General features: G+C 40.5%; 1 pseudogene; it reads right to left on the bottom strand.

The window, feature by feature from the left end:
• Window positions 1-27,339, bottom strand: part of LOC150039295 (piezo-type mechanosensitive ion channel component 2-like) — a 171,653-nt pseudogene that overhangs the window by 107,336 nt on the left and 36,978 nt on the right.

Raw genomic sequence — 27,339 nt, 5'->3', positions numbered from 1 at the left:
TGTGTTTTCTCAAGACTAGTGCTCTACCACTTGAGCCATAGCACTATTTCTGGCTTTTTCTACGTATGTGCTACTGAGCAATTGAATCTGAGTCTTTGTGCATGCTAGGAAAGCACTCTATCAGTAGCCAAACTCCTGGCCCATGCCCAGCTTTTATCGTTTAAGAGAGAGTCTCTTAAAGTTCTGCCTAACCTAGTCTTAAATCATAATCCTGATCTCAGGCTCTCGGGTGGTTAGGATTGCAGGCATAAGCCACCTTGCCTAATAACCCTATTATGTAATACTCTAATGACACATTAATATTTAGATATCATACAACATTAAACATGTACATTTGTTTACCAAACCATCATAAAAAGAGTTCATCAGAAGTTTTTAAATGTTAGGAAGTTTCCAGAGTCTCAATGATTTCTAAAATTCTGAGTAGACTCAAATGTTTAAACTTTATAATTTCATTAAGTACTAATCATCACTTTCCTTAAATTAATGGACTTGTTTCTTTTATTTTCAAATAATGATTGCTAAATAACCAGACTGGAAGAACTACATTTCTATCAACTGATCCTATAAGAAAAGTAGCTCTAGGCCTCAGTCTGCCTGGCCTCTTCTGTAGACAGCTGACACCAGTATGCTGTGTGGATATCTTTTGGTCACATCGAATATTCAAGGCATATCCTGTCCTTCCAACCTGACGTGGAAGAAAAGCTGACAGTCATTAGCCACTACACGGATTGTGAGAAGTTCATTGCTTGACAATTTTCATTTTGTGGCAAGACCTGCTACACTGCTAAGTTCCATGGCATGCATGATTCTCTGGGGTTACAAGCTTGCACTGTACCTGCTGTCCTGAAGGAGCTAGCAGAGGTTACACAATGTGTCTGTGTATCAGCCACAGAAAACATACAATAACAATGTGCTAGAAAGAATGGGGTCCACTTCTAAAGGACACATTACACAGGTACCATGGTACCATGGCTGAGGCAGGGAGTGAGTTATGTGTCTGTAATGGTAGAGGAGGACATGACTGACCCACCTTAGATTTGTCTGTTTGTCTGTCTGTCTATATGTCATCTATCTATTGTACTGATAACAAGGGCTTGAACTCTGGGGCCTTGCACTCTCAATCGGCTTTTTCACTCAGGCTAGTACTCTACTTCTGGATTTTTGATGGTTAGAGATAAGTTTCAAAAGTTTCCTGCCTGGGCTAGCTTTGACTCACAATTCTCAGATCTCTGCAGTAGCTAGAATTACAGGCATAAGCCACCAGGTTCCTCTATTTTAAAAGTACACGTATGGACCTGAGTATTGCCACAGCCATGTGAGTCACATGCTCTGATGCCATTGTGGATTTTCTGGGGCAGGGGGTTTTTCAGGTCTTTATGATGTATGGAATCACTAACTGCATGGACAGGACAGAAACAGTTATGTGGGCCTGAGCGGTTCAGCAAGATTGTTCTTATGAGGAAGCAAGTTTTCTCTTGCTTTCTGTGCATTCTTGGCAGTGAAGGGTTCCACTTATGACCACTACTTTGTGGTTAGAGTTGGTTAGCCCAACTGTGATTTATGATGCTCAGGCATCCCAGTTTTACTCACTATGGTCTTTGAATCCTCAGGCAAAGATTTCATCCCTTCTTTTTCCCCTTCCCCTTCCCCTTCCCCTTCCCCTTCCCCTTCCCCTTCCCTTCCCTTCCCCTCCCCTCATTTCCCCTCCCCTCTCCTCCCCTCCCCTCCTTTCCCCTCCCCTCTCCTCTGTAGTGGGTTTTGCACTCAAAGCCTTGCACTTGTTAGCTTGATGCTTGATCACCTGAGCCATGCTTAAAGCCCTTTGGCTTTAGTTAATTTTTGAGAAGATCTTAATTTAAAAAATTAATACACAGAGGGATTACAATGACAAGAGTCAGGTAATGAGTACATTTCCTTTCATACAGCATCTTCGGTTCCCTCAGTCTCCCCTCGTCCCTCCTTCCCACCTCCACTCATGAACTGTCTAGTTCACTTATATCAGTGTCTAGTGAGCACCACTGCTGCATTTTTCACCCCTTTGTCCCCTTGAGTTCTCTACCCTCTTCCTACCCACCTGATGATATACACATGAATATACCTTCCATAAAGAAAAGAAGACAAACCTATCAAAAATAGAAATTGAGAGAGAGAGAGAGAGAGAGAGAGAGAGAGAGAGAGAGAGAGAGAGAGAGAGATGGAGGGAGGGAGGGAGGGAGCGCCATTACTCCTTTACATTTGTCTCCTCTTCTGGTCTCACTATGTGTATCTAGAACCCTGTATAATTTGTCATATCCCAGTGTATTTTAGACATAACTTGAACTTATCAGAGAGAACATGTGCGGCTGTGGTTTCTTCTTCTTTTATTGTTTTTGCATTTTGGGGGGCATCAACTCATCTATTCTAGGGCATCAGGTCCCTTTCCATATCTTGGCTATTGTGAATAGTGTGGTAAGGAACATGGCTGTGCAGTCTCCTTTTCAGATCCTGACTCATGCTGTTCGGCTTAGATGTCCAGAGGTGATTTGGCTGGGTCATAGGGAAGATTTATGTCTAGTTTTTTAATTAAAGAATTTATTAACATTTATTTTTACATCATATTTCAAACGATGTGTTTAACAAACAAGTATTCAAGAAGGGAATCTCTATATACAATCACTGGCACGTAGATTTTAGAACATAGTTAAAATTAAGCTGAGGGTTTGTATGTCATAGATACATATTAACCTATGTAATAAAACATTACATCTGGCCTGGAGTTTAGCCTAGTGGTAGAGTGCTTGCCTAGCATGCACGAGGACCCGGTTCAATTCCTTGTTACCACATATATAGAAAAAAGCCAGAAGTGGTGCTGCGGCTCAAGTGGTAGAGCTCTAGCCTTGAGAAAGTCCAAGGACAGTGCTCAGGCCCTGAGTTCATGGCCCAGGACTGACAAAAAACCCCATTATGTCTATAGAGTCATAAGTTTTTATATCTATGTAGTTGTGTTTATATTTCCAGTACCATGTCTATAACATTGGGTATGCAAATATTGAGTCATCATTCTTGTACTGTTTGGATCTAATAGACACATATTAAGGATACCATGCACCTTTTGTTCCTTAGGTCTTGACTTATCTTATTCAACATGATTCTATGTCTATGTCTAGTTTTTTGGAGGAACCTCCAGAAAGCTTTCCAGAGTGGTTGTACTAGTTTACATTCTCACCAACAGTGCAATAGGTTCCCTTTTCCACACCCATATCCTTGCCAACATTTGTTGTTTGAATTCACATTGGCCAATCTAACTGAGGTGAGATGGAGCCTCAGAGTTGTTTTTATTTGTAATTCCTATACAGTCAGGGATGATTAGCATTTCTTCATGTGTTTCTTTGCCATTCTTACCTCTTCTGAAAAGTCTCTCCTTAGTTCCCTTGCCCATTTACTGATTGGTTTATTAGGTCTGGGAGGAGTTATTTTCTTGAGCTTCTGGCATGTATTGGATATTAGACTGACATATTATTGGTGAAGATCTTCTCTCACTCTGTTGACTGTCTTTCTAGTTTAATAACTAGTCTTTAACCATGCAGAAAATATTTATATTGGCAACTCTATCCTCTATCTGTTGTGCCCTGGGACTCTTTTCAAGAAGTTCTAATGTTTCTCTTTTTCTCTCTTGTTAGTGATTTTGAAGTTTTGGGTCTGACATCGAGTGTTTTTTTTGGGGGGGGGTTGGTCATGGGGCTTGAACTCTGGGCCTGGGCATTGCCCCTGAGCTCTTCAGTTCAAGGTTACTGCCCTACCCCTTGAGGCACAGTGCTGCCTCTTGTTTTCTGATGGGAAAATGGAGATAAGAGTCTCCTGGACTTTCATGCCTGGGTTGGCTTTGAAGTGTGATTCAGCGATCTCAGCCTCCTGAGCAGCTAGGATTACAGGCATGAACCACCAGTGCCCGTCCCGATGTGGAGTCTTTGCTCCACTTTAAATTGATATTGGTGCATGGTGACAAGCAAGGATCCATTTTTGTTTTCTGCATACAGATGCCTACTTTTCCCCACACTAATTGTTGAGGAGGCTATTATTTTTCTACTGTATGTCTTTGGCTCCCTTATCAAATATCAGATAACTATAAGTATATGGTTTTATTTTCCGATTTTTCACCCAGGGCAGGCATTTTCCTACCCCAGTCTTCCTACCTATGCATTCAGTAGGATTACAGGCGTACATACCAGACCCAGCTAGATTTTAAGTATAGTTGTAGTCTCGAGAACATTATTCACCTCAGAGCTCTATAGGCCTCACTGGACAGGTTGGGCTACCCTTGGTTCTATCTATTATTTAATGGACTAAATGTGACAGCCTGAAACGTGGGGTGATGTAATCAAAGGGATTCCATAAACTGTCAAGTGTCACATCCCTCTCAATGTAGGACAGCCATGCTGGTGCCAGGGCTGAGTATCTTAGATAAACTCACCAATTACCATGTGAATCTTTGAATGGACTCCTGTGTTCTCTATGCCGGGAGCCCCTTGCTGATACCAGTAAGAATGCTAAGAGGACTTGTCCTCACAGCACTGCACGAGGCCATGTGAACACACAGGCTGGCCAGTGAATGATCAAGAAGGTAGAAAACACTGTTGTTACAGATGGTGCAGACCTTGCAGGCCTTCAGGACAATCCCAGTGTGAGGCCTTCACGCAGTGATGGGTCCAGGTTCTGTTCAGCAAGACCTTGGTTCTCCCCTAAGTGGTTGTTGATTACTATGGAAGGGGCTCAAAAGAGCAAACTCACTTGCCGAATGTATTTCAACTCTGATTTTCTTCTGGTGTCCACAGATTCCTTGCTTATTTGTTAATTTATGTTGGTGCTGAGATTTGAGCTTACTTGGCTTGCTTCCTCAGGCTGGTGCTCTATCATTTTAGCAATGCCTCCAACTTGGCTTTTTGCTGCTTAATTGGACATAAGGGACTCACAGACTTTTCTGCTTGAGATGCCTTCAAGAAGAAATCCTCTGGATCTCGGCCTGCTAAGTAACTAGGATTAGAAGTGTGACTCATCCACTCTTGTTTTGCTTGTTTAAGTATGGTTTACTTCAAATATGAGATGTAGATATATTAAGAAGATTCATTTAAGGACTAAGAGGCTTCAGTTGAAGCAAGACCATACAGAATCACATTTGTTCAGGATTTCATTGGACAAGTCATTCCTATATTGTGACACCTAGCTGTGTAAATCAAACTGCGCCCTCATGTTAACAGCAGGGACACGTCAGCAGCTTGACAAAGCGCATACTCAACAGTAAAATACCAACATAGCAGCAGAAACTATTGATGGAGTACGTGGCTCCTGGGCTTACTTTTCTCTCATCAGTTGGATAATGGGCTGCATACCACAGGCTCCGCCTCCTTTCTGCTGTATTCTGATTAGAGCTGCAAGCCAGGGCTTGGTCCTCTTCCTTTGTCTTGTCAACCTGTACCTGAAACACAGAACCACAAGAACAGCTCTGCCTCCCAAAGCTCATCTGTGAGCAGGCAGCAGGGGATACCACGAGTGTGGGGTTTTTTTTTTATTACATATTGTCCAGTACTTGAGATAGACCCATATATGATAGCATATGACTTATGTTAAATATTTGTAGTGTCTCTCAGTACATTCTAAACAGAACTAGAAAATAATTACACAAATCATTTAGTTTAAAAACATTTTATGTGGGGTGTGTGTGTGTGTGTGTGTGTGTGTGTGTGTCTGTCTGTCTGTCTGTCTGTCTGTCTTGCTACTGAGGCTTGACCTCAAGTCCTTGGCCGGTTGAGCACTAGTGCGTGAGTACTACTTCCACTTCCAGCTTTTTGCCAGTTAACTGGAAATAAGAGTCGCTCTAATCTTTCTTCTTGGATTGGCAGAAAAATCAGATCTTTTGACCAGAACCTCCTAAGTAGCTAGGACACAGGAGTGAGACATCAGTGCCTAGCAGTGTTCCCTAGACTTTCGCCTGAACCACTCACATTCAGTGGCCTGTATTTTTTTCATTGAATGTTCTAAGGTATCTGGGATCAGGATGTAATCAGCCTCTTCTATTTTCACATTACCTCAGCAAAAAAGTCCTACTTCCAGTCTACTTAGAATACAGATGAACTGAAATACTGATGCTGATGTGATGTCTGTGTTTCATGGACAGCTAGAGGTCTCTGCTTGTAACAAAGCTGTGGCCAGTGTGACTGCAGCCCAGATTGCTTTCCTGGTTCTCTCTGCTTGCCCTTGTTTCCTGGAAACCCCAGGTCTGGGATACCAGGCTATCACACAGACCTGGAGGGAGCAAAAGGATCTCACCAAACTACTGCTTTATCTGATGCCCAGAGAGAGCCAAAGACTCCGAGAACTATTCCTTACTTCCTTGGTTTCTGCCATGTATAAAACATTATTTAGAAGTAATTCAATCGTGTGTGTCAATTCTGTGTACATATTAGTCTATAGATACACATCAGTATCTACGCTCGTTGGTATGTTTGTGGAGGAAGCAAACATAATGAAAATGTTAAAAACATTTTTTTTACCAAGAATAGGATATTTTATGAGAATTCGAGCACATGGCAATGCAAGGTGACCTTGCTGCTATTAAATGCTCTCTATGGTGGCCTCAAGGGAGATGACCCATCATCAAGGATGTAATCTATCCTTGCTAGTCGCCTTTGCCCTGCATGCCTGTTCATGCACTAGGAGAAATAACACGGAGAGGGAAAGCACATCCCTGTTTCTAGTGGCACACTGCCAAGCCTGGGTTGGGACATGCTTTTCTCTTGTAGGATGTGCCAATTTAACAACTGCAGGCCTTGTCTGTTGAGGTCATGCTATTTTAACACCTATATTATCATGAGACACAGCAAGGCCCCTGACTGAAGACTGGATTTGTGGATCTGGTACAGCATACGGTGTGAAGCCAAGTAAAAGTAGGAAATGAATCCAGGCTGGAAATGATACCTAAGGAGAGATTGGATTCAGCCAAGTACTGATGTGAGTAGCACCCTGGCAGTTGATGGGGGAAAAGCACAGTCCTCTCTGTAGTATCAACTTTCTCCCTTTACATGCCATTGATGCACCTCTGAGCTCCTCACAGTCATTTAGGAGAAGGAATAGAAGACTGAGCTGTTTACTACCAAAAGAGGAGAAGTTTCCCCTCAAAAACCCCAAGTCCTTGTTGCCAATACTGTAGGCAGGGAGCTTCCTTACCCCTCTGCCTCACAGCTAGGCAAGGCACCCCCATGGCCTTGCACTACAGGGTCCTCAGGGGATGAGAGCTCTGGACAAGATTTGGAAACTCCAATCATTGTAGTAATAGAGGTTGCACGGTCTCTCAAGTCTAAGTTTTGCTGTCAAATTAGGCTATAAGCTGGTTTGTATCATTTAGTGTGAGATTTTAGAAAATACCTGTCACACCTTTCTTTCCTTGTTTGTAAAACAAACCTAATACATTTCAGAGGAATTTAGCATACTGAGATAATGTATATAAACAACACGACACTTGGAGCGTACCAAGGGCTCAGTCCAAATGAACCTACTCTCCTGCTCACCATCCACCACTCATACTGGACACAGGGGTGAAAGAAATCTGCTCTTTCACACTCAGTCCGCTTTGCAACTTTGTGTATTGATTGCTGTGTGTGTGTGTGTGTGTGTGTGTGTGTGTGTGTGTGTGTGTGAACTCAGGGCCTGGGCTCCGTCCTTTAGTTTTTTTTTTTCTTTTTAGTTCAAGGCTGGCACTCTGCCACTTGAGCCACAGTTTGACTTCTGGCTTTTTGTAGCTTAATGGGAGACAAGAATCTCACATGTTCTTTCTGCCCAGGGTGGATTCGAACCATGATCCTCATATCTCAGTCTCCTGAGTTGCTAGGATTAGAATTAGAAGCATGAGGGCCAGGAGTTTGGCCTAGTGGTAGAGTGCTTGCCTAGCATGCACGAAGACCCGGGTTCGATTCCTCGGTGCCACATACATAGAAAAAAGCCAGAAGTGGTGCTGTGGCTCAAGTGGTAGAGCCCTAGCCTTGAGAAAACCCAAGGACAGTGCTCAGGCCCTGAGTTCAAGGCCCAGGATTGGCAAAACAAAAAAGAATTAGAAGCATGAGCTACCAGAGTGTAGCTTTCCTTGGCAGAATTATGATACCACCACCAGAACGTGAGCATCAGGAGGGACTAGAGTATTGACTAGTCATTGGGTAGAGGGATGCAACTCTTTACCCAGAGATTTAAGGTTACTTTGCAGAAAGATCACAGAGAGTGTTTGGGCCTTACAAGGGGTTCCTGTAGCCAGATGCGGATCAGCGTGGCCAGCGAGTAGTACATCACCAGCAGCAGGATGGGGTTGGCATGGTGATACCAGGACAGGTCAGGGTTCACTATGATCTTCCACGTGCTGGAGCAGTCTGTTTGGATCACTGACTTGATACCAAACAACCTGTGAGCAAATAAAGAGAAGGCCTGAAAGCTGCTACAAACTCTATGATTCATGATAGCCCCAATCTATAACTATATACAGATATTTGCAATATGTATATAATATATACATCCTTGTCACATGTAAACATATATCCAACATTAACATCCACACTAACCAAATGAGCTCTATAGTGATTCAGAAATTCAGCACCGGAGGCTCATGCCTATAATCCTAGCTACTCAGCAGGCTGAGATTGGACAATCACAATTCAATGTAAGCCTGAGCAGGAAAGCCGGTGAAACTCTCCAATTAACTAATGGTCAAAGAGCAGGAAGTGGCTCGAGTGAGAGTTCCTGCCTTGAGAAGAAAAGCCAAGGGACAGCACTCAGGCCCTGAGTTCAAGGCTCAGTACTAGCATAAAAACTTCACAAAATTAGCTTCTACTAGTTTTTTTTTAAATAAAGAAATTTATATTTTGGTCACCACCAGCTCCATTATGAAAGTGCCAAGTATGTGGTAACATGTTACCAAGTCCAACTAAATGAACAAATATTTTGTTTCTGGCTGGACTTAGCATTAGCTGTTCAGCTAGTGTTGATATTATGGGGCAAATATTGAAGTTGGACATAGTTCTACAAATGAGCCACAAAAGGCAAATATTATATGGTAAAATTTCTATGATATATTGCTGTTAAATTTTATTTATGGGAAAATTGATTTTTTCCCCAAAGCTTTGTCCCTCATCATATTGAAAGATGAGTTTATGAGATTTGTTAAACTTTGAAAGGATTTCTTTTTAATGCTAGTAGACTATTTCTAATTACATAGTAGAGAACTGTATAAAATATGATTGGTGTATAAAATGTGTAAAATTGTAAAATGTGATGAATTTAGAAATTTATTTGCTTATATTCCTGCCTACTTTGGAGGCAGAGAGCTGAGGATCAAGGTTTAAAGCCAGTCTGGGCAGAAAAGTCTGTGAGACTTTTTTTTTTTCATCTCCAATTAACCACCAAAAAGTTGAAAGTGGTGCTGTGGCTCAAGTGGTAGACTGCCAGTTTAAGCAATAAAAGTTAAGGAGAAGGAGGAGCCCTGTGTTTAAACTTTATAACAAGTATATATACATAGAAACACACACACACACACACGCACACACACACACACACACACACACATGCTAAATAAACACATTTCACAGAGATTTTTCATAGTTGCTTGTAAATTGAACTCTATACCTTCTGAACAGGTTTTAACATTTCTATACAAACATTGAAGAACCTACATTTTGTACTACAAGATGTGGACCTAAGAAACATGTCAAGAAGCTGTAGAATTGTCCTCTACAAAGATTACTCTCTCTGTGTTTCTCTTTGTATCTCTGTTTCTGCATCTTTGCTTCTGTCTCTCTCTGTCTCTCTCTCTCAAGAGACTATATACTGTAGGAAAGAATCTGTATTTAAGCAGAGGAATTTATACTTGGACTCTCATATTGTTTGTGTTGTTACAATTCGAGGTCCCTTCAGTATATAACTGTTAGGTTTACTTTGTTATTTACTTTCTAGGGTGTGTTGCATTTAGAAAGAACAGTGATTCTCATGTCAACCCTTACAAACTCCCTCCCACGGCCTGTTGACCACATGATGCGATGGCTAGCCTGAGGGGAAAAGGAGAGCCAGGAGGTATTTTCCCAGTGAATGTGGAAGGGGGGGCACAGGAACATGTTGTCAGGAAGAAAGTGTGATCTGGAGCAGTTAGTAGATGAGTAGATGAGAGGGGAGAAATGAGAAATGTTGAGGGATTGGTGTTTTATTTTTTTAATCACATGAGCCTGAGCAGGGGAAAAGACTCAAAGGCTGGAGATAGATGGAAAATGGTTTTCACTGTGTATTAACAAACCTTATTCTATGTTGACAATATCCACATGATTGCTAAAATGTTTACAGTGGTACAAGTCTGGCATTCAAACTGTTTTAATAAAAATGGAGTCAGCCTTCTTATTTATGAATCCACACTCATGGATCCAACCAATATAAAATTTTCAGACAAAAACTGTGTCTCTACTGAACATGTACAAACTTGTATTCTATAATAAATACCTACATAAGACAGGCTAACATTTATCTATGAACCATCTATCTCCTATTAGTTATAAGAAATAATCTAGGGATGATTTCAAGTGGGACATTACATGCAAACATCAGGTCATTTTTATAACAGGAACTTGAGTATCCATATATTCATATTCACACTGCCTCCTGGAACTATCCTTCTGCGCCTCCAGAGGGACAACTGTACCTGTAATTTTTTTAAATTTATTTTTTATTGTTATTATAAAGATGATATACAGAGGCGTTAAAGTTACATAAGTCAGGTAGTGAGTATGTTTCTTATATCTGTAATGAAAACCCTTCTCCAATCACCAAAGTCTTTGAATAACTATCTGAATCTCTTTATAAAAATGTCTCTTGGAAGCTAGGCAATGGTGACCCATGCTTGTAATCCTAGCTAGTCAGGTGGCTGAACTCTGAGGATTAGGGTTCAAAGGCAGCCTTGGCAGGAAAGTGTGTGAGACTCTTACCTGCAATTAACCAGAAAAAATCTGGAAGTGGAGCTGTGGCTCAAGTGGTAGAGTGCTGGCTTTAAGCAAAAAACAAAACTCAGGGAGCATGCCCAAGTCCTGAGTTCAATCTCTAGGACCAGCACAAATTTAAGAAAAAAAGGGAGGGGCTCTTTTTGCCTCAGGAGTGTATAATGACAAAACTGAAAATAATCTGTATGTTGCTTATTTGGAAACAAAAAATACATCTTTGTTTCTGCTTTTGTAATATTCCTTTCATCTGTTTGATCTGAGGTCCAGGTGTTTTTTTTTGGGGGGGGAGGGGTGTTTTTACCAGCCCTGGAGCTTGAACTCAGGGTCTGATCACTGTCCTTGGGCTTTCTCAAGGCTAGAGCTCTACCAGTTGAGCCACAGCACCACTTCTGGCTTTTCTATGTATGTGGTGCCAAGGAATTGAACCTGGGTCTTTGTGCATGCTAGGCAAGCACTCTACCACTAGGCCAAACTCCTGGTCCCGTGGGGTCCAGTTTTATGGATAGTTTATGTGAGAATCTTTGATAATTGGCTTCCTATCTCTGATTATCCTCCCCCTAGGACAGATGCTCACAAGCTCAATTTCTGAGCTTTGGGAACTTGTGGACCTCTAAAGACACCTCCACTCCACTGCGCTCTTCTTTTGCCATTTCCCTCCTCTGAAACAGTCATGATGGTTGACAGCAGAAGCAATGATGAAGTGGCAAGACATTTGTTTCTACTTATATGCGTTGGCAGATTTACACTGCCTCCCCCTGTTTCTAGCTTTGGCCCAGACTACAGTTGCCTGGCCTCTCCACAGGATCCCAGGCCATTTATAAGACATGTGCAATACTGAAATCAACCCACACTTACAGGTAATTTTAACTGTAGTAAAATATGTGTAACATTGAAATGGACCACTTTAATCATTTTAACTGTGTAGTTCAGTGGTATGTTCAGTATTCCAATATCCAGAACTTTTTCAGTTTTGCAACACTGAAACTGCAACCCCTTGCTTAAACATTTCCCAACCCAATCTCCCCATCCCTGTAAACCATCCTTGTACTAATGGGTCTCTATGAACTCAGCTGGGTATCTTACAAACCATACCTTACATAAGTGGGATCTTACAGTATTGGTGTCTTGGTAGCTAGCTGAGGTCATAGTTCATCTATGTCACAGCAAGTATCAGAATTTCCCTTTGTTTAAGGCTGAATATTATTCAGTTGCATGCATATGCCATGTACTGGTATCTGTTTAGTTAAATCATTGTTATGATATCATTGATATAAATTTTTTTAATACAGGGTCTCACCATGTTGCTTCAGCCAGCCTTGGGCATGTGATCCTCCTATTTCGGCCCACAAATAGCAGAACTACAGATGTGCAATGCAATGTTCAACATAGCACTTCTACTTTTACTCAGGAATAATGGTCCTGGGAATACACATGTACAAATATCTCCCCAATATTTTGCTTTCAATTCTTTTAACCAGGATTTGCTGACTTATACCGTGATTATAATTTTACTTTTTGAGGAATCACCATACTGTTTTCCATAGTGGCTCTACCAGTTTACGTCCTATCAGAAAAACTAGTTTCCAATATCTGCACACCCTTGCAAACCCTGCCAACATTTGTAACTTTATTTTTTTTAAGGGTGACTATCCTCAAGAGTGCAAAATGAGACACCTTTTCTCCTTGAGTGCTCAGAGCCCTTTTCACCCTGGCCCTCTGAAGTGAGCATTGGCTATCTAAAAGCATTAGGTTGATTAAAATCTAAGGTAAATGCTTAATCTTGTCCTGCCACCAGGAAATAGGCTCCTTCCTGTTATTATAAAGTACTATGCAAAGATAACATCTTTTTACTTTTTTTAGTTTTCCAGTCCTGGGGCTTGGAGGGACTTGGTGATATCCTGGAGATCTTTTTGCTTAAGGCTAGTATTCTACCACAACTCAACTTTCAGCTTTTTTGGTGGTATACTAGAGATAAAAATTTCATGGATTGTCCCACCAGAGCTGGTTTAAATCTTGATCCATAGATCTCAGCCTTCCCAGTAAGTAGGATTATCAGGATGACCCATAGGCAAGTTCTGGGTAACCAGAAGAAGAAAGAAATGGAAGGGCAGTGCGGGAGAGGTGGATGTGTCTTAGGAAATCTGAGTGCTGGGATATAGGCAGTAAGGAAAAGCAGACTTGGAAGACACACAAGAGACTTGTTGCTTGATGCTCAGCTTTGCAAAGTCGGGGAAAAGTTCTGGTGTTGTCATACTTCTAGTGCACACACTCAAGTTTACTTTGTTTTTCCTTTGGTCAGTTACTGTGTTTGGAACTCTGGACCCACCAGCTCTCACTCAGCTTGCTTATTCAGCTGTGCTCTGCTATTTAAGTCGAGCCTCCATCCTTGCTTTTTAGTGGTTCTTTTGGAGACAGAGAATCATTTTTTCTGCTTGAGCTGGCTTTGAACCATGGTACTCCAGGTTTTAGCCTCCAAAGTAAAATGGAAACATGTATTCCATTTTAAAAGTTAAAAAAATGAGGAGGATTCAGGTGGCATATATTCTCTATTTAATAGTTTGATTTATAAACAAGTATCTTCCATTGATTTACTTTAGGATGGTTCTCCCAATAAACTTGAAAATATCCGAGGCTTAAGTGTAGTGGGAAGAATGGGAGTGGGAAGAATGGTTTCCATGTGACCTTGAATTAGACACTCCACTATTTTATACTTCAAATTTCTCATTTGGAAAACAAGCAAAATGCAACTTTTGTTTTTCCAGTTTGTTTCAAACTCACTATGTTGCTGAGGCTGGCCTTGAACTTGAGATTTGTGAGTCTGTGGCTCCCATGTGCTGGGATTATAGGTATAGGGCACCACAGTTGGCCATACATAACAAATGGTGAGGGTTAGGTGTATGATATGACTAAAGCTTTAGAAAGGCTCATGACACTTCAAACTAGAATTCTTTTTTTTCCCCAGTGTTGGGGATTGAACTCAGGGCCTGGGCACTGTCCTTGAGTTTTCTCAAGGCTAGTACTGTACCACTTGAGCTACAGCACTATTTCCAGCTTTTTCTGTGAGGAATTGGACCCAGGGCTTTGTACATGCAAGCACTCTACCACAAGGCCAAACTCCCGGTCCTCAAACTAGAATTCTGAGAAGTGATTTGGAAATGTCTTATGTAAAATTATTTTAGACTGCAAGCAAGTTTCTTAGTAGTATATATTAACTTTTGTGTCTCTTTGTGTAGTTTTCTTTGCATAATTAAAAAATTATCTTTACTTGTACAAAGATATTTCAAGTCAGCATGTCAACTTGTGAGCACAATGCATTTCGATCTGTATCACTCCATCTATCATTCTCCCCATCTCTCCCCAACCCCACCCATCCCCTCAATTTTTTCTAGTTCATTTTCACATATATACACTGAATATTATGACTGCATTCGCCTACCCTTCCTCTTTTCATCTGCCTACTCCGTAATCCTCACAAGCACATCGGTGACAACTATATTAGTACATAATAGTTACAAACCTAATCATAATGTATGTGTTTTAAGCGCATATAATAGTTGTATGTAAATGATGACATTTGTGCATATTTTATGCACCTTTGTAATATACTCATTTGAACTTATGAGCATTTCATTGCACTAAAAAAGACCCCACAGACTCAGAGGGAATGAGAATGTTAAAAGAGATGACATCGATCAAGAAGCTGTATTCATAAACTGCTCTGTTGAACGGAAACTCCTTTATATAGCAACATAAAGATAGTAAAAATTAATTAACATTAACCCCCGCAGACTAAGAATCTAGAACCAGGGGGAATTTACAAGAGGAGAAAGATATATTTCTCATTAACTTGAATGACTTCTGAAAAGAAAAATAAATATTGTAGATAGTACTAAGATCTACAAGATCTTAATATTTTCAAAATTGTGGGTTCCCAACTCCAGTTTTCTCTACCAGAGCTTTGCAAGCCTTAGGTTTTATGCACAATTTTGATATATATTTTTGCCTGTGTGCACACATGTGAATTTAGGCCTTTTCTGGACATGTGCAGTAGTTGCACAAAGATGATAATTTTAAATGAACATATGGCAGAATGTTTGAATCAGATTTGATATAGTTGTGTACATTATGGAATACTGTGCACCTGTTAAAAATAACAGACCATCTATATGTCTATATATCTATATCTAGAATACATCAGGATATGTTTTAACTATTTAGACATTAAAAATAATTCTAGAGTTGTAAGAAGTTGAAAATATAGTAAGAATATGGGATTCCCTATACCCACTCTCTCCTGTTGCATTACCACAGCAGATTTGTCACAACCAACAAGCCAGTAGTGATGAGTCACTTTTAATTACAGTCCACACTGCATTTGGGTTTCTACTTAAGCCCTTTATTTATCTCTCTTAGAATCCATCTGGGGTACTGAATTACAATAAACCAACAGGGAACATTTATTCATCTAGTTGCTTACTTTTGTCATTATGGATGTAGTACAAATTGATATAGCTTTATTTTGTTGCTTAACTCATTCCAGCTAGAAACATTAAAACATCTTTCAGTTTGTGCTTATGTTCCTTTGCTAAGCCCATAGTTTCCTTCCTTTTTCTTCCCCTCCTCTCCCCTCCCTTCCCCTCCCCTCCCCTCCTCTCTGCTCTCCTCCCCTCACTTCCCCACTCCTCCCTTCCCCTCCCCTCCCCTAGCCTCTCTTCTCCTCTCCTTTTCTCTTCTCTTCTTTTCCCTTCCCTACCTGCTTTCCTCCCCTCTTTTATTAAAGTTGGGCTCAGGGCCTCTCAAGTTCTCTAATGCTTGAACTCTGGCCCAATTTCACACTTTCCTACTTTCTAGCACTACAAGCTGCTTCAGCTCTGTCCACATATTCCCTGACCCCACCTTAGGCAGTCATGCTTTAGTGAAGAGTGGTTTTGAGTTGTGAGTGGAAAAGTTGTCTGTGTACAGCCCTCCCCTCCCCTGCCCTTCTCCCTGGCCTGCCTCTCTGCTTGTGCCTTTCCTTGCAAGGCAAGCCATTCAGGCTTCTCTCTACAGGTCCTGGAGATTCACACCTGCCACAGAAGAGACAAAGGAAAGGTTTTCTGTTCCTATTAGCACAGCATATTTAGGCATGGAGATTCTTTTAAATTCTGCTTGTTGACTAAATCTTATTTTGTATAAAATTGGGTTTAACAGGCACCATTTTGGCAATGTGGAAAATTAAAAACAAAACAAAACAAAACAAAAACTCTTGGAGTGGGAGACCTATCTCCCAGGTGTGCCTGAATTCCAAGAGGCGGGGCAGGGATGTAGATAATAGGTTAGTGAACCTTTCTAGACCTATACCATGAACTCAGGAGACTCTTTGCCTCCTGACCAAGGCCCTGTTTAGGCTCCAAGTAGCTCAGCTGCCATTTTGCACTATGCCTTTCCTTAGTTTACCATGGTGTCCCATTCAGGTCTCCAGTAGAGTTGATCTGGTTTGTTGATATTATGTTTCTGCTCTTTCTTTACTAGCTTCATGGCTTAGTTTCCTAACAGTATTAAGTATATTTGGAAAAAAACATATTCAAGCATTCAAAGCTCACAAAGATGTCTACACATATTCTGTTTTAAGCTTTGTCGGTCTTGGTAACCTGAAAAATTTTGTTTGTTGCCCAAAGTGTTTGTTTTTTAAGTTTTTCATTTTCTAATTGACCACTTGGTTCCATCATGTTGAGGTTTAAAGTGATGTCATTTTTGCTGCTGAAATTCCAGAGAATTCAAATGACCGATTTTCTTTTTTTACAAAACTCTAAGCACCTCTTAAAACTTGTGCATAAGTATGTGTGTGTGTGTGTGTGTGTGAACATATTCAGAATATGTAACTGTCACCATGGTACAAAATTATTTGCTTTATGACTACAAGCTAATGTAAACCCTGTGTTAAAGGAGTCGATTATCAAATGTGCTGCTTGTTAAATGGGAAACTGTTATCAATAAAAGCTGTAATGTGAGCCACAGTCTGACAAACTACTCTGTCTCTACAGCCTAACTGTGGTAGGAGTCACAGTTAATTGCCTTGGGGCAGGTCAAAGGGAAAAAAAGAGGAAAGTTTAAAATATAAACCACAAAGAATCTCATCAGATTTGGGTGCAAGCAAATGTGTCTAAGAGTTAATTTAAAACACAAATTATGGAAAAAAACAATAAGTAAATGTAAAAAATGAGGAAAAGGGCCTTGGGAAAGGAAGTGAGAAGACAAAAATGTTTTCCTTTGGATAAAAAATGATTTGGAAAGTAAAAAATTGTCTTACAAATCTCAAAAGGTTCAAATATACTATTGAGTTAGTCAAGTTTTAATGTGTGCTTTCCAAGTGTGTATGCCATTGGTTTATTTCAAGTTTTAATTTTAAAGTGCTATATTCAGCTAAACAGATTTAAAATTTTCATTATATCCAATGAGTTTTACCCTCTGCAGTGTTTAGCCAGACCCACAAGAAAAATAATAAACCTTATTCGTCAAGTCTAAAGTTATAGAAAAGCTCAACTTCTTATTTTAGTCTCCTTGTTGTAGCTTTTATTGAAAGTATATATATTTTTTGTAGCAGACTCCTTTGATCTGAGGACTGCTAGAAGCCTGGTTCTTATCTCTAATTAACCAGCTAAATACTGGAAATGATGCTGTTGCTCAAAAGTAGCAGAGTGCTAGCCTGGATCAGAAGTGCTCAGGGACAGCAACCAGTCCTTGTGTTCAAATCTGGTGAAAGTAAGGCCAGCTGAGACGCACGATAGCAATGAGCACCTGAACTCCCAGGACAAAGCCAGTCTTGAAAACAAGGAACCCTGAAGAGGAGTATGAGGAGATGGTGTCACGTTCTAAATGGAGTCACTCCATTCTCATCCTTTGAAAATTAATCAGAGCAGGAGCTCAAGAGAAATAGTTAATAAGATTGCCCATCTAAGGTCCATGACTGGATAGCAACTTACATTCTTGCCATTTTTACCTGCTATTTGTATTTATAGTAAGTCTTAGACTGAGTACAGTTAGCCTTGGTGGCTTTCTGGGTCTCTATACATAGTCTATAATCCAGACATCTACAATCTGAACGTCTACCAAGGCTTCCTGTTGGACCCTTAACCACACCAATCCAACTCTAGTCTCAGACTGGTTATTCTCAACCAGTCCACTATGTTCTCCTTTACCTAAATGCCAAAAACCCCAGACATTCTCTTCCTGCCCCCAGTCCAGTAATATGGAAATTCCTCCTTCACTATAATGAGCCACAACTGGGTCCATGCTAACTTTTCTGTCTTGTGGCCAGGCTATGTTCTCTAGTATCATTGATGTTAACTGGTCCTGCCACCCTGTCAGCCTTTTGCCTGATCTCACCTTTACAAAAGTTTCTTTTGACAGGATAACAACCATTACTCAGGATACCACCTGGGAACAAGTCAAGGCCACCCTATTACTAAAGGCAAATAGGGGCTTCACTTGCACTGCCCTTCCCTGCCTAGTGCAGACCTAGACTCTAAAGACCCCAGCCCCATTGACTCCTTGATGCCCCCACACTAGCAGAAAGTGCCCCCGAAAAGACCATGATGCCATTGCCTCTGATATCTTTAAATATTTCTGCTACCTCCTACTCAGGCTCCTGTGATCATAAGATAAAGTATCCCTATAGAATGGGGAGTCAGGTACCATGCTACGATCAAGAAGGCAATCTCAGGTCTTCGATAGCCTCTTTAGAGTATGAATCATACCCTTGCTTATGTATTCCTTGGGTCCACTAACAGCAAGTTTTTGCCTTCTACTAAAATATTGTCATGGAAAAGATGAAGACTTTTACCAACCTGTCAATTTTCTTGGACGGTACTCAATTGAACAACAAATCAGGGTCCCTTGAATACTTCGCCCATTGACAGTAGGAAGTAGCTCCAGAAGAAATGACCTCTGCCCATACTCCTTGACCTGTACCCTTACTTATTAAACAACAAAGGGGGGAATGTTAGCATGTTCTCTACCTCAGATCCTCAGCACCTCCCACTTCTCTTCCTGGGGCAGCTATGTCTCTTACCCCCAGCTGCCTCAGCAGAATACCTTCCACACAGACCAGAACTCCACCCTGCCTAGAACTCTCCCGGGATAGGTCCCCACACTCTGCATAGCTGTGCACACAGAGCACCTCCTACCTTTGGCCTCTATGTTGTATGGGTGCCCCTGAATAGGGAGAGGCACCATTTCTCCCTTTCCCATTGTGGAGGTGGCCTTGTTAACCAATGCTGGCAATAAGCTACTTTTCCTGGTTAAAAAATTCACTACCCAAGGTAAAGTTAGCACTGAATAACCCTAGACAAATTCTAACCAGTATGATGGCATTTAATAACCATAAAACTAGTCATAGCTATCATTGGGCTTCAACTTTAATCATCTGAGGCTGGATATTGAAATATTATTTGATATAAACTTGTTCCCATCTTCAAGTATTTGTAATAGTGGAAAAAAAATCCCCAGTTTTTACATTTAATGTCGATGGTCTGTACAACCCACAAATGAAACTGGACAATGAAATTTTTCCAAAAAAGAACCTGAAACCCCTGCAGGGTTTTCTATTTTAACAAAATGGGTGGAAAGTTTGAGGCATTCTACTTGCCTGCTTAAGAAGTTCACCTTTTCCTTCCACTGATTCCTAAATGATGCTGGAGATACTTGGAGTAGAAGGCAATAATTATCACAGGGAAAATGAGTTCTGTGTGGATGGTGGAATTATTGTAGGGTGCAGGGGACCTGTAAGTCCAACAGGCCTCTTTTTTACATAGCTTATGCTCGTTTCCCAGCATCTGACAGGTACCTTTCCTAGAGAGGTCATCATTAGGCCTACTTGGTACAGGCAGTAAGAGTAGCAAGAACATTTGGTGCTGGCAGTAAATAATCTACCTCCCCCCACCCAACTTTACCTTGAAATGGCACTCCATTGGGGCAGTTCGAAACCATATAAGGTAACAGGATCCCTTAAATTGACCTTCAGGCGAGTCTCCCAATGAGAGTCCTAACTGAGGGCTTTAACCAAACTAACAGTAGTCAAGAAGCTTTCCACAACTTCCCTGGCACCTTAATTCTCATTTCTGAATAAATTTTGCTTCTGCTCCAACTTTCCCTCTCTCATAATTCTTTATTTGGCAAAATCAAAAGGAACCCAATACAATACCACCACCTCTCCAAAGACTGTCCCTACAGAGCCTCTGCTCTCTTGCTCCTCACTTTCCAGAGTGGAGGTCTGGCCCTCACATTCCTGGGGATGTTCATGTTTTTGCCACCCTGTTCCTGTTGAGTTGAGCTGAACACACCCATGTGTAGCTAAGAGTTACCAGCATTCTCTAACATCTAAGATCAGAGTTTATATTATAGTTTCTATCTCTTCACTTCACAAAGAGCATGTGACTCAGCCTTTCCAAAGTGGAATTTTCAGATTTCCTGCAGAAGCCTAGAAATGCCAGTTCTAGGTCCCTATACCAGAATGTCTATGGCCTGAACCTGGGTGGAGACCAGGGAAAAGCAATTTTCAAACTTTCCCTCTGGGCCCCACCCACTGATTGAAAAGAACAGATAGTCTTAATGCTAGATGCCAAACTGTGCTGGACAAATACAATATAAACAGAAGTGGAAGCATCTTTGTTCCCTCCAGATTATTTCTTTCACATGGAGAATTAAAGGAAGGAAGAGTTCCTAGAAGGGCTACTACTCTATGCAAACAGATGACTGAAGAAGCAACGAGGGTCATTGTTTTTAATTTTTATTGTTTTGTGTAGTTGTTATATAGAACTGTTACAGTTATACAGATCTACAGTTACCTAAGTCAGTACAATCTTTTTAAACTATTTTCCCCTTCCATTGCTCTCTCCCATTCTTTCCCTCCCATTCTCACTCAGGATATATCCAGTTTAATTTTTGCATAGTGTCTGGTGAGTATCACTGTTGTATTTGTTCATCCTTCTCCTACAATTCATGTACTCCCCCTTACCCTCCCAAATACAAAGAAAGTAACAAACAATACAAAAGAAAAAAAATAAAAAATGGCAGCAATGGCATCTAAAGAGTATATCTTGTTTCCTTCTTTGGAGTACATTTCATAGAATATTGTTTAATATATTATCTGTCCATAGCTATTAAGCCTTGTCTCACTACTCCTATGCATGGCTTCCTATGGCTAATGACAGGGTCCAATATAATTTATCATATCGTGTTTTTATTTGTTTGTTTTGGTCATTCAGTGTGTTTACCTGTAGTAAAGGCACATTCTAGTTACAACAAATGAGGGAAATCAAGAAGCCTATGTTTTTTTGGTTCTGGCTTACTTTGCTTAATGTAATATTTTTCAAGTCCTTCCATTTCCTTACAAGTGGTCCACTATCATTCTTTCTAATGGGTGAGTAGAATTCCATTATATATATGCATATATATGTGTGTCTATATATGTATATATATCACATGTTCTTGATCTATTCATTCACTGAGGGACATTTAAGTTGATTTTGTATCTAGGCTATGATAAACGGTGCTACAATAAACATAGTTGTGCTGATGGTTTTAGTTTGGCCTCATTTGTGTTCCGTTGGATAAATGCCCAGGAGTGGGATTGCTGGATCACAGTCTTTTGGGAACCTCCATGCTATTTTCCAGAGTGGCTCAACAAAGTTACATTCCCACCAACAGTGTAAAATGGTTCCTTTTTGGCCACATCCCCACCAGCATTTGTTATTGTTCGTTTTCCTGATAATGGCCATTCTAACTGGAGTGAGGTAGAATCTCACTGTTGTTTTGATTTCCATTTTTTATGGCCAGTGAAGTCTTCATGTTTCTATTAGTCATTCTTTTTTAATTCCTCTGAGAAGTCTCTCTTTAGATCTTTAGCCCATTTATTTGTTGGATTGTTGTGCTTTTCAGGGCTTACTTTTGGGGTGGGGGTTAATTTTTTAAGCTCTAAGTGAATTTTGGATATGAGGCCCTTGTCTGATGTACAGCTAGTGAAGATTTCTCCCATTCTGTGTGGGTTATAAAATCAACCCACAAATATTAGTGGTCTTTCTGTAGGCCACCAATGAGAGGAGTGATACTGAAATCAGGAAACTCCATTTGTAATAAATAACCTCAAAAAATAAAATACTTAGAAATTAACTTAACCAAACATAGAAAGGACCACTACTGTGAAAACTAAAATGTGTAGAAAACTGAAGTTATATGTCACCCTGCGCCCGAAGCAATTCGAGATCGATCAAAGACCTTGAGTTAAAGCAGGTATACCCTGAAAACTTTACAAGAAGGAATAGGAGATACACTAGGTCTGCTTGGCACAGGTCAATGTGGAGGGAGGACATGGAGAAATGACTGAGGGACAATGTAGAAGGATGCCTAAGGGAAGATATGGACGATGGCTGAGTGAGAACATGGAGGGATGACTAATGCAGAATGGAAAGAAATGGCTGAGCGACCATGTGGAAAGATGACTGGGAGAAGACTTGGCGTCTGGCTGTGGGAGGGTGTGGAGGGATCTATAAGGAAGGAAGAGAAAGAATGGCTGAGTGAGGAGTAGAGGACTCTAGGATGAAGTAGAGGCGTGGCCATGGAGGAGCTGAAGGATGCCAAAGGATGGCTGCTTTCCCTTCACAAGCGAACTGTCACCAGCCATTGTTAGAGACTTGTCTCCCCAAAGCCTAAAGGAAGCATCAGAGTTCTGTGAGAGTATTTAGAGGTCTGCCTTTGAAGGATGACTGACTCATGAGGGGAAAAAGTCCTCCTGGTAATGACCAGTATCTCCTGAAGTGTCACTTTCCCTTCTCTACTGTATGTGGACACAACAGAGAGATAGTCTTATGGAAAGCCAGATGTGAAATCCCACCATACCCTGCAAACACTGCTGCAAACACTGCTTGGACAAGTCGGCCTCAGGAGCAGGGAGAAGCAGCTGTTTGCTCTAGTGAGCACCTCACAGTGCTGTTCCCAGCTGGGCTAAGCAGCTTTCTCAGACTGGAGGCCACAAGAATGACCTCTGCCTCTTAGGTAAGGAGGAAGAAGACAAGCAGAAAAGAAACAGACACTCTAGATTTAGAATATTGAGCAAGAAGCCACTCAAGCGTACTTGTTCAGGACAAAATATATCTTCCTCTGAAGACAGTGACACCTTCCAGATACCTGCTCTTTATCTTTCTCGTAGTTTTTTTTTGTTTTCATTTCATTAAAATATGCACATAATGTGGTGCTGGCAATTGCCCATGGTTAAACTTAGCTACATAATTAAACTCCTCACCCACTTCCCACATTGATCATTTTTATTCCTGGGAATTCTCACTAAAATGAAATCTGACTTAACAGGATCTCAGCAAACGCTCCACTGCTGCTAGGTGCTGGCAACTAATACCTGTAATCCTACTACTCAGGAGGCTGAGATCTAAGGATCACAAATCAAAGCTAGCCTAGCTAGGAAAGTCCATGAGGCTGTCATGTCTAATTAACCACTGAAAAAGCCATAAATGGAGGTGTAGCTCAACTGGTAGAATGCTACCCTTGAGTGAAAAAGCTAAGGGACAACATCCAGGTCCCAAGTTCAAGTCCCAGTACTGAAACAAACTAAAATGCTCCATTGCTAAGAAGTTTAAAACATTCTCTTGTTTTGTAGTGTAACTAATGTAAGAAAGTGACATAAACAACTGCAAATAAACCATTGTCATTTATGCTCCATTTATCCTATTGGAATTTATAAGGCAACTTTTACTTTTGTAACTAGTTTGTGATGGTTCTCCCCATCACTGGATTGCACTAATCAACATCACAAAAGTAAGTAAAAAATCGTCTGCAAGACGTCATTTCTCTCTGGACACACTTCTCCCTTTTCCACATTTTAGATTCATGGCAGGTAATAACTTTTTCTTTGCATTGGTTATTGCTGAAGTTTTTTTTTTACACTAAATCTTAGTAAAGAGTAGTAACAAAAGCAAACAATCCCATTATTCCAAGCTTTCTGGTGACTTGTTTTAAGGCTTGCAGATCTATATGAAATCATACACGGTTTTGAGCCGAAAAGAATCTTAGCCATCACTGGCCTCTTCTGCCTGGTTTTCACATCTGCTTGAAGCCCTCTGTTATTTTTGTTTAGACAAACCATGGCCTGTTCAAGGACACCGATTATATTGAACAAAAAAGCTAGAACTATAAATTAGACTGCTTGAAAACTATTTCCTGCTGACCCATTGCTAATTCATTACTCTGTTGTTAATTACTAGATTGTGATGGGATGTATCATTTTAAGATACTTTGCTGTGTCCTGTGAGTTAACTAAAAGTCCCTCAACTTTGTATTTGTGTCCCTTGATCTGAGTTATACTTTACTGCAGTCAACTGTGCAATCTCCATGGGTCCAGGAAAGCCCCAAAACAATTTGGTGTAAGAAGCAAAGTACCCCACAAACAAGTAATGCTTTTTTATTATTATCTTAAAGAAAACATCCCCAAATTCAGGAGACTATTTTATTCCTGTTCTGTTCTGGCAATAAAGTGTCAATAATTTTTCAGAACTCCTCCGATGGTCAGGACTGAGCTAATAGGCAACAAAGCCGCTCCTTCAATTTGCCACTCTGTTAACTCCGCTTATTTCTCATCTCTTGCATCCTTATTTAATTTAAAGCCAATATCTATACCTCTGAACTCAGCCAAAGATGTACTGAAGTGTTGTCTTCCCACGAGTGCAGACAATCTCCCATCTCAGCCCTTTGTCTCTTTATTTGGCACATAGGGACAACCCTAACTTGGAACTTCTGGATTTGGAGATTGGGGTTTAAAAACTGGGTCTCCGCTTCATGCATATAAAGTAATATCTCATAATCTGGCACAAAATAGTTGTTCTAGACTTTCTGTTTATTATCAGTGTGATTGTTAAAGATGATTCATGCATGAACTTGGCTTATGACAGGGATGAAACTTACTGGAGTTACCTTTGTCTTTCTGAGACTAACTTACTTTACTTAGCATAATTTTTTTTCTTGGTCCATCTCTTCATCTATAAATGACATAATATTATTGCTGTTGCAATTTTCCAAGACTAGCACATAGAGAGACTTTGGGTTCAGCAATCTTTGATGAGAGAAGAGAATTTCCCTCTGGGTGAAGCAGAATGTCTTGAGGATCTTTTTGATCATTCAGATCTGGTTGCTTCAGGGAGCACCATCACCCTTCAAAAGCTGGAGTGATTGCTAAGGGAATAGACAGTGAGTAGGACAGACCATCGTCACTGCCTGGCACAAGGCTTTGCCTCTACAGTCCTGGGGCCATCAGGGCTATTGAAAAAAAGAGTCAAAATCTCTTCCCAATTCCAAGTTTTATAGTGCAACCCAAAGGGTCTAGATTCCAATGGCTGGGCAGTGGGGTGAGGGGAAGAGAGCCCAGTAGGATTAATGTGCACACAAGAGGAATACGTACAGGCTATCAGTTATCTACAGAAAGCAATTTCTGTATTTCCAACTACTGTACAATTTCTCCTCCATGTTAGATGCATTTCTCTGTGGGAACAAGACTTAATTCTAAGAACTCTTTCCAGCAAGATCACTCTAGTTCTCATGGCATCCCACCAATCTCAGTGTAACACAGCCTCTTATACATTAGTTTTTTTCTTTTTTTTCAATTTTGGCTTCTAACTCCTCCCTTCCCCATCTCCCTGCATGGATTATGTCATAGGGAAAACAGCCAATGTTTAACTATGCTTTTCATTACTTTCTTACTCTGGCTTTAAACATGTTTCCATGCCAAAAACTATGGATACTTATTTTTTTCTCTGTGTGAGAAACTGTAATCTGTCAAATTTTACACTATGCTGTTTTTTCAGACTTGGGAAAACTTTGCATTGAGTCTCCTGGGCTCTGCATCATGCCTTTGAAGTTTCTAGGGGCATATGTATGTCTCAGGGATTTGCCAATTGGCCGTTATTGTGTTTTATGCTAGATTTGCAGAATACTGCTTTGTACAGCATCCAGTCCAAAGGACAACTTTGTACCTAGTACAGGAGGTACTGTATGCACAACTGTGATTTCAGTGGACAAGTTAGACCATTTAGTAATGTCTTCTGCTACAGTCACTCTTTTGTTGTTGTCTGATCTTTCATTTATTTTTCAAATTTTGTGTTCATTATTATTAAGTAGCTGTACACGAGGGTTATAATTCAACATGTCACTTTAGAAGCACAATGTATTTTGATCAGTGCCACTCCTTTCATTACGCTCCTCCATCCTTCCCAAACCCACTCTCAGTTTTCCTAGTTTCATGGGATCCAGATTGATTATTATGACTGAATTCTCCCCCTTCATTCTTTTCATTCATTACCATCTCCCTTTACCTCTCCACACATATGTTCAGTATCAGATTCCTGGTATTTGATTTCGTTACACTGACAGTTAGTTATTTAAGGCGTTACATCATTTGAATTCTCCAATACAAATACCATAACTCAGTTAATACAGTAGTATGCATGTGCCTATGACCTTGTATCTGTTTAATTATATATTTATAAACTGGGAATAGATGGTAATTTTTTATCAACCTACTAAACACATTTTAAGAAGTTCACAGCAAGTGTGAAAAGACAAGAAAAAGAAGGCATCCAAATGGAAACCAATGAAGGTAAACAGTATTTGTGGGTAACATACTTTCTTTAGAAAACAATGTGGAACCTACAAAACAAGAAAGACCCCATACCAACCTTCTAGAGTGAAAATTCTGGAGGACAGTGGCGAGGAGGTTCCTCATTCTAATGGCCTTTTGAGCTGTATGGACTCCAGAAGATGTAACCTTAAGAAACAAAATGAGAATGCAGGGGCCAAATATTATACCACAAGTATTACACCAGATAGGGGTCCCAGAAAAGGTAGCTGTCAATACAACCAGGACTGGTACCTTCCTATGAAAGTTATCCTTGTTGGGCGGGGGCCTTCCTCCAGCTTTGTGGATTAATTTGTGGATCTTAATTTGGACTTGTTCTGATCTGTTAACCCAAAACAACAGTCTTCCTTTAGTAACACACACACACACACACACACACACACACACACACACACAGCCATGAGCTATGTAAAATTATTGACTCTCTTCTATTTTGTAGCACTACTATTTGTCCCTAGTACATAAAAATACGGGTGTTGTTTATATTTTTATCTTCTAACCTTCCATAACTGTATAACCTAATAAATCTAGGGCGAAACATAAACTAGGAATCTAAATGTCTTGACATACTTGAAGAACTGCATTTTATTTAAACATATCCCCATTAAAAATTACAGTTATAGGGCTGGGAGTGTGGCCTAACAGTAGAGTGCTTGCCTAACATGCACG

This window comes from Megascapheus bottae, unplaced genomic scaffold (assembly GCF_031878675.1).
Source record: "Megascapheus bottae isolate mThoBot1 unplaced genomic scaffold, mThoBot2.hap1 HAP1_SCAFFOLD_40, whole genome shotgun sequence".
Classification (NCBI taxonomy): domain Eukaryota; kingdom Metazoa; phylum Chordata; class Mammalia; order Rodentia; family Geomyidae; genus Megascapheus; species Megascapheus bottae.
Note: the sequence above shows the minus strand (reverse complement) of the source record. Positions and strands in the feature narration are given on the sequence as shown.